Below are 13,156 nucleotides of genomic sequence, written 5' to 3'. Positions count from 1 at the left end.
TACTACTGAGACTTGTAATTTTTTGTAAATGAAAGCACATCAATAAAAAGTTGCTATTTGTTTTCAATACTTTGTATTTGTACGTATCCACCCAAAAGGGAGGGACGCCTGCCTAATAAGAAGACGGCCTTTTAGTTATCTTCCTACTGCTCTAACATGAGTAGAAATAAGCTAAGTATAGCAAACTCAGCAGCTATGTGTTGTTCCACTCAGAACAAATGAGGCCTATGGCCGGATGATCTAAGTCGGGCCTATGACCTGATGATAAAAAATTAGGCCTATGGCCGGATATTCTTAATTTATAAAACAATACATCTGTCCCTAACATGAGCAGGCATCTAGCGACATCCATTTGGGTGAATTCGTCGCAGAGAGAATCTCCCATTTGGGTGGCACATTGCTCTGTGAACTAATCAAATGAGACAAAGATAACAAAGACTACCGACTGCTCTAAAAACATGCGGTAATCTATAATATCTAAGTCGGATGTCGACTATTGTTGCTCAAGGGCAACACAGCCGAAAAAATTTAAGGATATAAGCTAAGTTCAACACTTAGCAACTAATTGAGTAAAAATCTAAGTCTAAAGCTTAACACTTGTGAGGAAACAACATTCGGCTAACGGCCGTCTACTTCTTCTATTTACTCAAACCAAGGTGACAAAGATTGATTAATCCCTAAGGTTAACTCATAGTCGCTCGACCTGAATAACCTAAAATGGAACCTAAACGGTATGAACGAAGCCGCCTGTCCTTTTGATAAACAGACGACATTCGGCCACTATTCCTAATTAGGTTAGCAAAACCATTAAAGCTACCGCCTGTAACCCAACAAGCGGTTGCTACTTTGGTTAAACATCCCGTTTGGCGCCTGTTTCTGTACAAGTACCAAACAAACAGACAATTTACAATCAATAAAATAAACTAAGTACAAAACTTAGTAGCTAAGCGTGGTTCATCTACAAGAACTATATTGAGGCCGAGAGCCGGATCATGCTGAGCGTTTGACCTTCTGACCAATGGCCGTCTGTCCTCCTGGTTTGGGGCAATCACCATAGTGATTGATTGACTTAGAAATTAGCCATACTCTTTAAAGTATCAAAAATTTCCAAGTCAATCCATCAGCCTTTGAAAACGAGGCGCACAGCCGCCCAGGGGCAAAAACAGTCGGTATGTAATCCCCCGTAATTTTGTGAAATTTAAAATTATATTTTAACATATTTTGTGAATATTTGGTTATGATTATTTATTTACATAAATTATTTTACTATGATTTAAGCAAATAAATTTAATGATTATAAAGCTAATAAAACTATTTCATTAAATTATTTCCCTACCCATACTTTAATCATGCATTAATATGCAAGCCCACCCCATAAATTACTAAACCCATTCTTTTAACTAAAATCCACTCACTTTAAGCCCAAGTTTTAATCCTAGTTTTATTAGAACTAGGGAAACCCAAAAAAAAAAAAAAAAAAAAACCACTTCTTATTAGTTAAACCCATCTAAAATTTTCCACTTTCTTACTCCTAAATCTCACGTTCAATTCTACTGCTTTGCCTCTTCTTCCTATTCACGCTTCAACACAAAAAAAAATTGCTTGCTGCCCGGCGATACCAGCCACCACCGACGCCACCACTACTGCTCCGGCTTCCACCGCAGCCCCTCCTTGACAGCAGTTCGCCCCTCTCTCCTTCCTTCCTCTTGTTTTCTCTTCTTTTGTTAATTCAACCCAAGTTTAAATCTTTATCAATTTTTGTTATTTAATTGTTATTATTATGGGTTGATTATGTATATGAATTATAAGAGATTATAAATTTATAAGTTTTATTATGTTTAAATTATGTATCAAAATTTCAGATTTATTTAGTTAAGAAATTAGGGTTTAAAACTTGATTTTCATGGTTTTAGGGCTTGCTAAAGTTATTCAATTTAAGCATGATTATATTGTGATTCTACTATGATTATGATGATGCTTAATTCAAAAGCAAGTTTTCGGTTTTTCGTAATCAATTTCTAATTTATGTTCGTAATTTTTATTAATCACGTTTTATTCACGTTTAGATTCTAACTCGTCCGATTTTTGCAAATAAATAGTGTTTTTCGTGTGTAAACATTGTTTTAATCAAAACTCACTACCTTTGGTAATGACCACCATCCTCTCGTGGTCAAATTCAGCCTCTAAATAGGGTACGTACAAGGATATGAAAACCTTGACTCTAGGAGCATGTTTTAGGACTTGGAAACTTAGAATCATGTTAGGAAACTTGTAGATTGGATGAAATTGTTTGGTAGTGAGTTTGATTGATGAATAATGTGATGATTGGTTTGATTCATGTATGAGAAATGCGTATTGATTTTTCTTGTAAGTATTATTTATTCAATAACTTGCAAGATGAGCTTTGAAGCAAAGGTACATGAATATAATATGGAATGAATTATTTTATTATTCGTTCATTATTATTGAAATGGAATAAGTAAAGAAAGTATTAGAGTCTTATGAGACGAGGTTACTGATTTGAGGTGCCTTACGCACTTAAGGTGTTTATACACCGAGGTAGTTGAAGGATTCAATACTAAATATTGTTTGTCACTAATAAATCAAGAATTGAATTAGAAATTTGAATTGTTTGAATGATTGATGTATGATTGGTTATATTGTTTTGCATTTGAGTCATCACCAAGTTTAAACTGGTAAATCACGTAAAGTGCAAGAAGGATGAGCAATAAAACTCTGGATTTGTGCACATCTAGAGTATTGACAATCAGGGGTTGGGGTTCCCGGGGTATTAGCCGTGTACTTTCTAGAGGGCGTCTGATCTACGAGTCTCTTGTTTACAAATGCTTTTTAAAACTATGACTTAGATGAGATCTCATACTAGCTATGGCCACGGAGTCGCGCCCGTCTGCCATTAGATGTTTATTAATGTTTTCGAAAGGAGGCATAGAGTTTTCTTTTATTAATGTTCCGAAATGGAGCATAGGGGGACATCCTGGTCTATTGCTTAATCCAATCAATGAATGAAATGAATTATTTATTATTAATTAGTGAAGTCTTAGTAATGTTAACAGTTGAGACATGTGCCTGAGTAAGTAATTAAATTGTGTGTGTTGATTGCTTATTAGTAGTATGCTAGGAATTCTTTGTTATATTTCGTAGCTTGTATGTACTCAGCGTTGCTGATTGCTTGCTTTTGTGTGTCTTTTTCTTGGTCATGGCCTTCGCCTATCAATGACCCTGTAATGATCCAATTTTTACACTTGTAATATTGGGGAGCAGATTAATCACAGGTTTATACATAATCAGAACTTGCATCAAGGTGGTGGGATTTTGAGTGGAGTGTTGGACATTTTCACAGTTTATTACAACTCTTAAGTTGGATTTATTTTAACTCTGATTTGATTTATTTACTACTTTTAATTGGGTTTGAATAAGGGTCGTAATGGTTCTAACTTGTAAGACTAAATTTGGTTTTGATTATTGGTTTTGGAAACTTATTTATAACTCAGTTAGTTTTCCGCTGCTAAATTCTGAACTAGCCTTAACGTTTGAACACGTGCTGGTAGCATGTCAGTAATTCTCTTGTAGATTATTAAAGGTGTTTACAGGTTTTTAAAGAGAGAATTATTGGGGTGTTACACAGTATACCATACAAAAAGGCAAGCTATACTTAGCAAAATTTATGAAATGCAAAAATTCAAAGCAAAGTGCAAATTGGAAAATCCGACAAAATTGCTCGATGATTCATATAAACAGTCGGCTAGAAGACCGACAAAAAAGTTAAAATTGTCAATAAACCTCGACCCCTTGGTCGGGTAATGATACAAAACAAGCAGCACGTAAGCCGAAGAAAAGTTGATATAAAAAAGGGAAAGCTTAAGTAGCAGGAGGGGTTTGTTCAGTATCAGCAGCCGCATCCTTTTGGTCCTCAGCCGCCTGCTGTTCTTTTTCAGTATCCTCCCCGTCCTTCTGATGATCCTAATCCGACCCTCGGATGCGGAATAAGACGACTCGCTCTCATCCTCTTCACCAGCGTTCATGATTTTGTCATTATATATTCCTAGGTGCAGGCAGAAAACTTACTCTTCCAGCCGTCATAGCTGGCGTCCGGGAAAAGAGTCGTCCAGGTCATCTCCATGATGATATTGCAGTCATCCATCATGTCCTTGACCAAGGCCTGCTTCTCCACGTAGGCCCTAGAAGTGTATTTTTTGGCAAGCTGGGTTTCCTGGTTAGCCAGTCGCTGCTACAGTTTGTCCACCCGAGTTCGGAGGTCATCTGCTTCCTTCTCCGTCTCTTGAAGAGGCTCGAGCTTGGCCTTGAGGTCTTTGACCTGCTGTTCCAGCTCAGAGACCCGTTTCTTCGCAGCGTCCAAGTCATCCTTGACCTGCAGGTTGGCGGTCGCCTGTGAATATAGTATGTCAGTCGTCTATATTTCATTTTGGGCAATCTAAAACATGGCCTTATCATGAGAAGAGGCGGAGCGAGCATTCGCAACTTTTACCTCCTTGGTCTTCTCGTTGATGGGCCTGCGAAGACCGTGTACTCGCAACATAGACTGCACTCAGCCAAAAAACAGACATCAGTTACAAGCGGCTGACAAGTTATATAAACCAGAAATAGAAAATCTTTACAAGTATACCTCAGCAAGAAGAGCAAGGATGGCATCCAGGTTAGGGGTGCCGACTCCTCTAACCACCTCCCTGTCCTCAAGGGAGACGGCTTTCAGCATGGACTTGGCCATTTGTACAAGATCCGGCCTCTGAGAAGCATCTGCACATTCAACATTTTTTAAGTACTTGGTGTAAATTCGGCCAATAGACCAACTGCTTTCAGAGGTACTAGACGACTGCTGATTGAATTTGACCCTCAAAGGGTAAGGCAAAGGAAACAGGTCTTTAATACCTTCAGCAGCCGCCTCCTTCTCCTTCCTTTTCTCTTTCTCAAGCTGACTACCCTCAGGGACGGCTGGAGATTTTGGAGGTGGGTTCTTCCCTAGCCTCGAGGCCACATGCTTCCTGGATCTTCCAAGAGTGCTCACATCACTAGCCGCCTGCTTCCGAATCTTCGGATCCGGCTGTAAGTGAGAGGGTTTGTTTGAGTCGTTCTGCAACAAAAATCACAGGATGAGGAGCAGGCGACAACAAATATATTTTGTCTTAAACAAATGAAAGAGAAGTTCACCTTGGGCGCCTGTAAAGCATGCGACTCTCCAGTAGGCCGCTTGCCCAGGATGGCCGAGCGGAATTGAGCAGCATGTCACGATCCACACATCCCACCCCTCACTAGGGTCATTGGGCAGCAAGCAATAATCGTGGCCTAGGGGCTTGCCCTTGGTGCCCAGCAGAGCACCTCCCCCTATAGAGCTTTATTTAGCTCAAGTGTTGTCACCCTAGTGAACACCCAAGTGACAGTAACACAATAATGGGTCATTCGGGGGCCGGAATGAAGTCCGATTGAGCCCAAATTTGGGGGCCCACCGTTTTTAGGCCCAATGAAAATCATGGTGGTGTTAGATTTTGAAGAGGAATCCCGAAAGGTTCCAGAATACTCAAGGAGGCTCGTGATGCACCCGGAAGCTTCTAGAACCTCTTAGGTTGTCCTTGAATCCTTTGTAAATACTAGAATTGTATAGAACATTCTAGGCCTTTGTACATAGGAGGAATGTACTCAAGAAATGTATAGAAAACTCTAGAAAAGCTAAGATCTAGAACCCTCCATTTGAGGAGGTTAGTGAAGGTTCTAGGCCATACTTAGAGCACTATAAATAGAGGACTTGGCCTTCATTTGGAGGCATCTCAGAAATACTTGTACACCCTCTTTCTCAAGCAATCAAAAGCATTCCAAGTTCATATTCTCTTGTATTCTCAACATTCTCTTAGCTTTCGTTGCACACTCTTACTTAAAAAAGCATTTCGGGGTTACGCCTTGACTAGCATCCAAGGGAGGGAAATTAGTGGGCTAGCGTGCATAAGACTAGGGGGATTAGTCAGCACGTGACAAGCAGCTTTCTTTGATGCCAAGAGCTTTTCCATAGCTTTATCTGTAAAATATTAATCAAAGAGTTACTTTGTCACAAAATCAATCAAGTTTCACAAAACACTTGAACATGCGGTCAACTACCTCTCGGCATCTCTCCGCTAAGGCCACATGCGGCCAGATATGTCCCATCGTATAGCCAATTATACTTGGGAATATAATTTTGAGGAATGAACTCCCTCGCCCCAGTCTCGGGGTTCTCTTGGATATCCACTTTGAAGAGGCCTTTGTCAAGGACTCTTCTCTAGCTCTACGAGGAACAGGCGACAACTCAGATCCGCCTGTTAGGAAAGGTGGGTTCCTGTTCCACCTGTTAAAATTTTTATTCCTGACTTTCTGGAGACAATGTAGAAAGTGTTCCTCCAATCTTTTCACTTGTTCTCCTTCCCCAAAGTCATCATATAGCCCTTGTGGCTAGACAACTGGTACCACGCGGTCCCGCTTGTTTTTGGGGTTTGGCTGAGGCAGTGCATGTGAGCGAATGCTTCAAAGCTGGGGTCTACTTTATGCATTTCACAACCGGCAACATAGCCCAAGATGTTGAACCAAGAGTTTGGGGCCAGTTGCCAGACGCCCAGCTGGTATACGTCCAGGATTCGCTCCACAGCCGGATGAAGAGGAAATCTTAGGCCAGCCTTAATAGCCGCCTCATAGCAGCCGAAACACTCGTCCCCGTAGCTGGACCCCTCTGGCCAGACTGTGGTGTCCTCGACATCCGGCGTACATAAGATAAAACCATGCCCCATGACATGGTCAGCTCTGAAGCTCCCTATTTTATCCGCCGTCATTTTCTGCCTGCCTGCGGGAACATGATGATAGTAGGTGGCATATTGCTCTCGGCGGGTAGCAGACCGCTCCTCCCAATCTTCTCCCAATTCTACTAAGAAGGATTCTCTCGCTGTCTCTAGCCGAGAGTGCCTCTCTTCAGAGTCATTAGAGAATTTGCTGGAAGTACTTGACTCAGAGTCACTGCCTGAGCTCTCGGACCTAACGTTCGCCTGATGGGCTAGATCAACAAAGCCCGGCATGTCATTTTGGACCTCCTCCCCTAATTCTTCTAAAATGGAATGACTAGGGGTGCTGGGGGTGCCAAGCGGCACGTCAGATAACTCACTGACAGGCGCATAGAAGGAGGAGCTGTCTGAGTTTGTCACACTTGCAATTCTTTTAGTTCTGGGCATGGTGTCCTACACAGACACATAGACAGCTCGACTTGGGGCAGTTTGCAAAGGGTGGTCCATCAAGGGGCAGTCGACACTCCTAGTTCTAGATTCAACCGTCCCCGGTGACCGGCTGATCACTAACCTTGGCCATGCTATGTGCTTTTAGGAAACCATTTTCAAAAAGAAAAACAAACAAAGAGAAAGTACAAGAGAATACAAGCGGTTACCTTTGATTTAAAAAGATTGAAGATGCTTGAAAAAATCTGGCGGCTGTAAGAGCAGGTGGTCAGCTAGCAAGCGGCAGTCGTTCTCTAGAAAGATGTCAAAGGCAAAAGTCTTAAGTTTAAGATTTTCAAAATTCTAGAATGTCCAAACAAAGGATTTGTACATTAATTGCTGAGCATTAACTCTAGCTTTAATTGCACTTCTTGAGAGCTAAGGCTCGGATTTCGAGGCTATCTAAGATATTCGGATGATCACTTCTCTCCTAAAGAGGAGCCTGATCCCCTTTACTTTCCACTCTTTTTACATCCGAACACGTTCTAACTTGATCGTCGGAGGTGGAACTCCCACCCACAGGAGTCTCCGTTATTTTGCAGGTACAGGCGTCCAGAGGCTAGTCTTGATGTTGTAACTCTCCCGTAGGACACATAAAAAAACCCCGAAACAAGTCCGCTGACGTTGCCCAGTATTAGAATACCATAAATGACCTTGAGACTAAAGCTAAGCTAATGACGCTGGCGGAATCCATCAGGCGTTTGACGGCTGCTCTTGATGAGACTAACCTGAAAGCCACCAATTTTGAGGCGGCTCTCAAGAATGCCCAAGTGGACCTCAAAGCTCTGGAGGGCGCCGACAAGGAGAACACCACCCTCCGAGCAGACGTCAACTATCTGAAGGATGAGATGACTGCTTCCCAGGCCAACTTCGGAGTAACTCTAGAGGCTGAGCAAAGCCGCCTCATTGAGGAGAATGAACAAGACTGCGAGGACCGGATGAGGATGGCATGGGACCTTGTGCATCAAGGTGCTGATTATGGCATCTGGGCTTTGGCCTACAAATATGAAAATCTTGTTCTTTCCGCAAGGGCTAAAAGGAAGCCAGATCCTGAACCGTTTGAGGAATGGGCAAACAAGGAGGCCTCAGACGGTGAGGAGCCAGCTCAGGTTGTAGGGGAGGGAGAGGAGCAAGAGCAATAGGCAGAGGATGCATAAATGAACTCAGCTCTACCTTCGCCTAAGATGGATGCGGCGAGGACCCCGCCTTAACATAATTAGCTTTCTTTATTTCTATCGGTTGCCTCCATTTTCCGTAACACAAAGTCCCCTACATTCAAGGGTCGTTTATGAACTCTCTTGTTGTAGGCTCTTGTCATTCTAAGACGGTATATCTCATGACGCAAGGCGGCATTGCCCCTGCGTTCTGGAAGTGAGTCTAATGCCAGCCGCATAGCCTCCCAGTTTGCCTCTTCATCATATAACATGACTCGAAGAGTTGGCTCATAATGCTCAATAGGCAAGACGGCTTCAGCACCGTACACCATGAGAAATGGGGTTTTGTCGGTTGCCCCTTTTGCTGTTGTTCTGATGGGCCATAGGACATGAGTTAACTCTTCTGTCCATTAATCATATAACATGACTCGAAGAGTCGGCTCATAATGCTCAATAGGCAAGACGGCTTCAGCATCGTACACCATGAGAAATGGGGTTTCGCCGGTTGCCCCTTTTGCTGTTGTTCTGATGGGCCATAGGATATGAATTAACTCTTCTGCCCATAAATCGCCAGCCCTTTCAATTTTCTTTTTTATGGAGTCTAAGATTAGCTTGTTGAAGGCTTCAACCTGGCCGTTTGCTTAGGGACGGCCGACTGATGCAAAATAGTGAGAGATCCCTTGGTCTCCCAGCCAATTCTTGAGGGTAGACGTCTCGAATTAAGGGTCATTGTCAAAGACCATAGACATAGGTACCCCAAACCGGGTGATGATGTTCTTCCATATGAAGGAGATGACATCCTTTGTCTTAATGTTTTTGACCGCCTCTGCTTCTACCCACTTGGTGAATTAGTCAACGACAACTAGAATATACCGCCGTCCGCCTGGAGCAGGCGTATATGGACCCAGAATGTCCATACCCCATTTGCAAATGGTCACTAGTACAAAATTGGGCTTAAGTAACACCTTTTGGTAACACTTTAAAAAATTCATGATTGTTTGATTTTTAGGTAACACTTTTGTAACATTGTAGTATTAGGTAACATTTTTAGCAGCACTTTAATATAATGTAACACTTTATTGTAACACTTTGATATTAGGTAGCACTTGGTTGTAACACTTAATTTGATATAATCAATTTTTTTTTTCAATCCAATATTTTTTTATAGAAAATAAAAAAAAAACTACACCCTTCGTCTTGTTAAAAGATTGACCCTCATAACCTCACTGTTGGCTGTCTCTTAACTTTCTTCCTCCCCCAAGATTTCCTCGGCTTCCACCACTGCCCCCATCTCGCTCCTGCTGCTCCACTGTAGCCCGGCCCCCGTCCATTGCAGCCTCCCTCCACCGCAACTCGTGCTCCAACTTGAAGACGTACCCAACAACCCCATGCTCCAAGTTAAAGGGACAACGATTGCCACCCCCAAAGACAGCGGTTGCCACCTCCTTGCCTCCATCCTCGCACGGCGGCTTTCACCTTAAAGTTAGGGTTGGGGTTAGTTCTGTTTCTTCTCCCTTCCATTATCAACATGAATTTGAGTAGCTAAAATTAAAGTTTCAATTCCCTTTCTCTTATCTTGTTGATGATTTCTTAAATTGATGTTGAATTCGCCTATTAACATATTTAATTTCGCTATTTTCATACTAAATTTTGCATGCATCTGAATTGGTTGAAGTAATTAGATGAGTTTGGGATTTTAGTTTTTTTGTTTTTCAGCTGAATTTGTTTACCTTGTAACTTGATCTTTTGTTAACTAATCTAACAAATTTTAATTTAATTATTTTCTCCTGATAAGCTTGTCGAGAATCCAAATAATTGCGGGCGAAAGAGATGCAAAAATCCAAAGCAATGCCAGTTATAATTGGAGACTTGGTGTTTCATATACAAACTACTGCTGCGTGCTATTCCTGCTACTGCCCAAACCACCACTCCGTGCATCAGTTGTCACATTTTCTATGCTTTAATTTTGTGGGGTAAAGATGATTAATTGGCCAATTTTCTGCAATTTACCCATTTTTTTTCTAGATTTTTCTTGATTTTTGAGATTTTATGTGTTTGATTAGTTTAACGTTCACTTCAATCTGAAAACTCAGTTATACTCTGTTTATCTCTCTTTCTCATGGCTGCATAATCAGTTACCTATAGTCAAGCTCTCAATTGTTAGGTTACATGACTAATTTAAGCAATTGGAAAGTGGATGATAATGCCAATAGGGTACCTACAGGTGGTATGACAAAGAGGTGAATTAGGAGTTATATTGAAGGAGAATTAGTCCTACCATGTAATCAATATATTGATTTATATTATGAATTAGTGGCTATGTATTTTAACTAGAAACTACGATATCGTTTGAGTTATAGAGGCCATGGTCCTTGGATGTTAACTTTTATAAATTGCTCTTTTATTCATCATATTAATCTGTTTGGTCCTTGGATGTACTTATTTTAGGCAATAGTTTTGTATTAGTTTAAAGATCTTGTCGTTCTGTTCTTCTACACCATTGAGCTGTTCCTCTTGGGCTATTCTTTGAATCAAATCTAGTTTTTCCAAAGTAAGAATACTTTGTGGAAATAAGTTAGTTCACATGAAGTCTGATTCAATTAAGGTATCTTAGGGATTATTTTTGTTGATCATATACAATGTGTTTGAGTTTGCTTTCTTTTCGTCCATGCAGTGCGGTCACTCAAGATTATAGTGAGGGTTTGTATGGTTTTGATGACTGCTGCCGGAAAAGCTACTTGTTAAAAATTGTAACTTGGGATCAGTCACTGCATTCAGCAGCTCCAAAGCATGCCGTGAGAAACAACGAAGGGATCATCTAAATGAACAGTTTTAATATTTGAGGGATTTTGATCTCATTTTGCCTTTTTTTTTCTCAATGTACTTATTACCATTTTGTTGGTAGGTTCCTTGAGTTAAGTGAAACATTGAGGTCTGGAACAACACCCAAGTTTGACAAAGCCGCTATACTAACTGATGCTATTCGGCAAGTAAAGCTATTACATGAAGAAACTTGTAACTTAACCAGCCAAAATGGCGAAGTAAAAGAAAAGATTAATGAATTGAAGGTTCTGACTCTTTTATATTTGCTTTGATCTGTAAGCTTTGAACAATTTGAGGATTATACATCAACCTGCTAGCCAATAATCTCACAAATCAGCCTTAATACCAAATAATACTTCGTATATTTTTTTATTCCTCAATCTCTTACTGGTAGTTATCTTTATTGGTGTCTAAACTATCTGCACTTTGTACTAATGAAGGCAAAGAAGAAAGCCCTTTGCGCTGAAAAGCATAGGTTAGTGTCAGAGAAAGAGAAGTTAGAGCAGAGAATTAACTTTGTAGGTTCTTGTCCTAGCTTACATTTCCATCCTACTTCAGTTCCAACTTCATACGCTATCCCCTGTCAAGCAGTTGGTGGCAAACTGATGCCCCTAATTAATTACTCCGGTGTTCCCTTTTGGCAATTTGTGCCTCAAGCTGCATTTGATACTCACAAGATCATGTCTTTCACCCTCCCATCACTTAAGCTGGAGCTATATATTATCCCTTCCTCGCAGATCTCCCATGGGCCTTGAAGTTAATGGTTAAGTCTCCTTATTGTAAGATGCTCTGTTTCAGGATGAAGGGATGGATTAACAATGGATGATTGGCTATTATTGGAGTAATAGTTAATTATTCTGCTTAACTAATAATCTAAATTCGGTCAAAAAAATAAACTAATTTAATTTCTCATAGTATTTCTGTTATATTGGCTCCTTTTCCTTTTATTGTTAGATTTTCATGATAATTCAATGGCTCACTATCTATCTCTCGATGTGGCAGGACCTACATTGTTTGCTCCTGTAGTTGAGATGGCCATGACAATTGTTGAGGAGAGTGGAGGACAATACCATGTTTTACTCATTATTGCAGATGGGTAGGTATTTGCTTTCTTTTAATTTGAAGTGTGGGTTGATCAATTTCTTTGAGCTTCTGTTTTTTGCACTATAAGATTTGTATGAATGGGCTGAAATGTTATGCTGACAAATGAACTTGCATTGCTCTTGGTATATGGTACTCAATTTATCTATTCTAAGGCCGTAATACAATATGAACTAACATGATCAAGATAGATTTGGAAGGTTTGACATTATAGGCTTCTGTATACATTTTTTGTGTTCACTTGTTCGGCCTAATTATGTCTATGTTTAACTTTAGTGTATATTTGATTGATTTTTAATTTTAGTTTTTTTGCTTATTGTGCAGATTAATTGAAGACAAAGATACTCGTAAATCTTCAAGCAATTAGTAGAAGATAAAGAGAAACTTGATTCCATTAGTTTTATTTCCTTGGAGCTGTTGTGCAGTTTTTTTCTTTTTAATTGTATACAGTAATAGTGTAATGGAGTACTACTAAGTTTTGATTTATTTGGTTTTTTCTTGTATTTGACTTCACCTTTATCAATTAAAGATTAAATTTAGTTTTACTGATAATGAATATAGCTTGTGGTGATCAGGTGAAGTACTTCGTATCATTTTGTGATTTTATAATAATAATAATTAAATGTTACCTATTAATGAATAAAGTGTTACATAAGCTTGCAAAAAGTGATACATAATGTCGAATAAAGTGCTACTATATGTCAAAAGATGATTGAAAAATGTTACCTAATAATCAACAAAGTGTTACATTAGATTGAAAAAGTGATACATAATGTCGGATAAAGTGATACTATATGTTTGAAAAATGTTACTAAA

General features: G+C 40.0%; 1 long non-coding RNA gene across 2 annotated transcripts; it reads left to right on the top strand.

Moving 5' to 3' along the window:
• Positions 1-9,541: 9,541 nt before the first annotated feature.
• Positions 9,542-12,892, top strand: LOC110716235. Of its 2 annotated transcripts, XR_002510441.1 has the most exons (5): positions 9,556-9,910; positions 10,212-10,389; positions 11,091-11,484; positions 12,242-12,335; positions 12,665-12,892. It is a non-coding gene; the product is annotated as an uncharacterized LOC110716235 (long non-coding RNA). The 2 variants fall into 2 exon arrangements; XR_002510440.1 differs by having other exon boundaries at positions 9,542-9,910; positions 11,091-12,335.
• Positions 12,893-13,156: the final 264 nt, after the last annotated feature.

This window comes from Chenopodium quinoa, unplaced genomic scaffold, assembly GCF_001683475.1.
Source record: "Chenopodium quinoa cultivar QQ74 unplaced genomic scaffold, ASM168347v1, whole genome shotgun sequence".
Classification (NCBI taxonomy): domain Eukaryota; kingdom Viridiplantae; phylum Streptophyta; class Magnoliopsida; order Caryophyllales; family Amaranthaceae; genus Chenopodium; species Chenopodium quinoa.
Note: the sequence above shows the minus strand (reverse complement) of the source record. Positions and strands in the feature narration are given on the sequence as shown.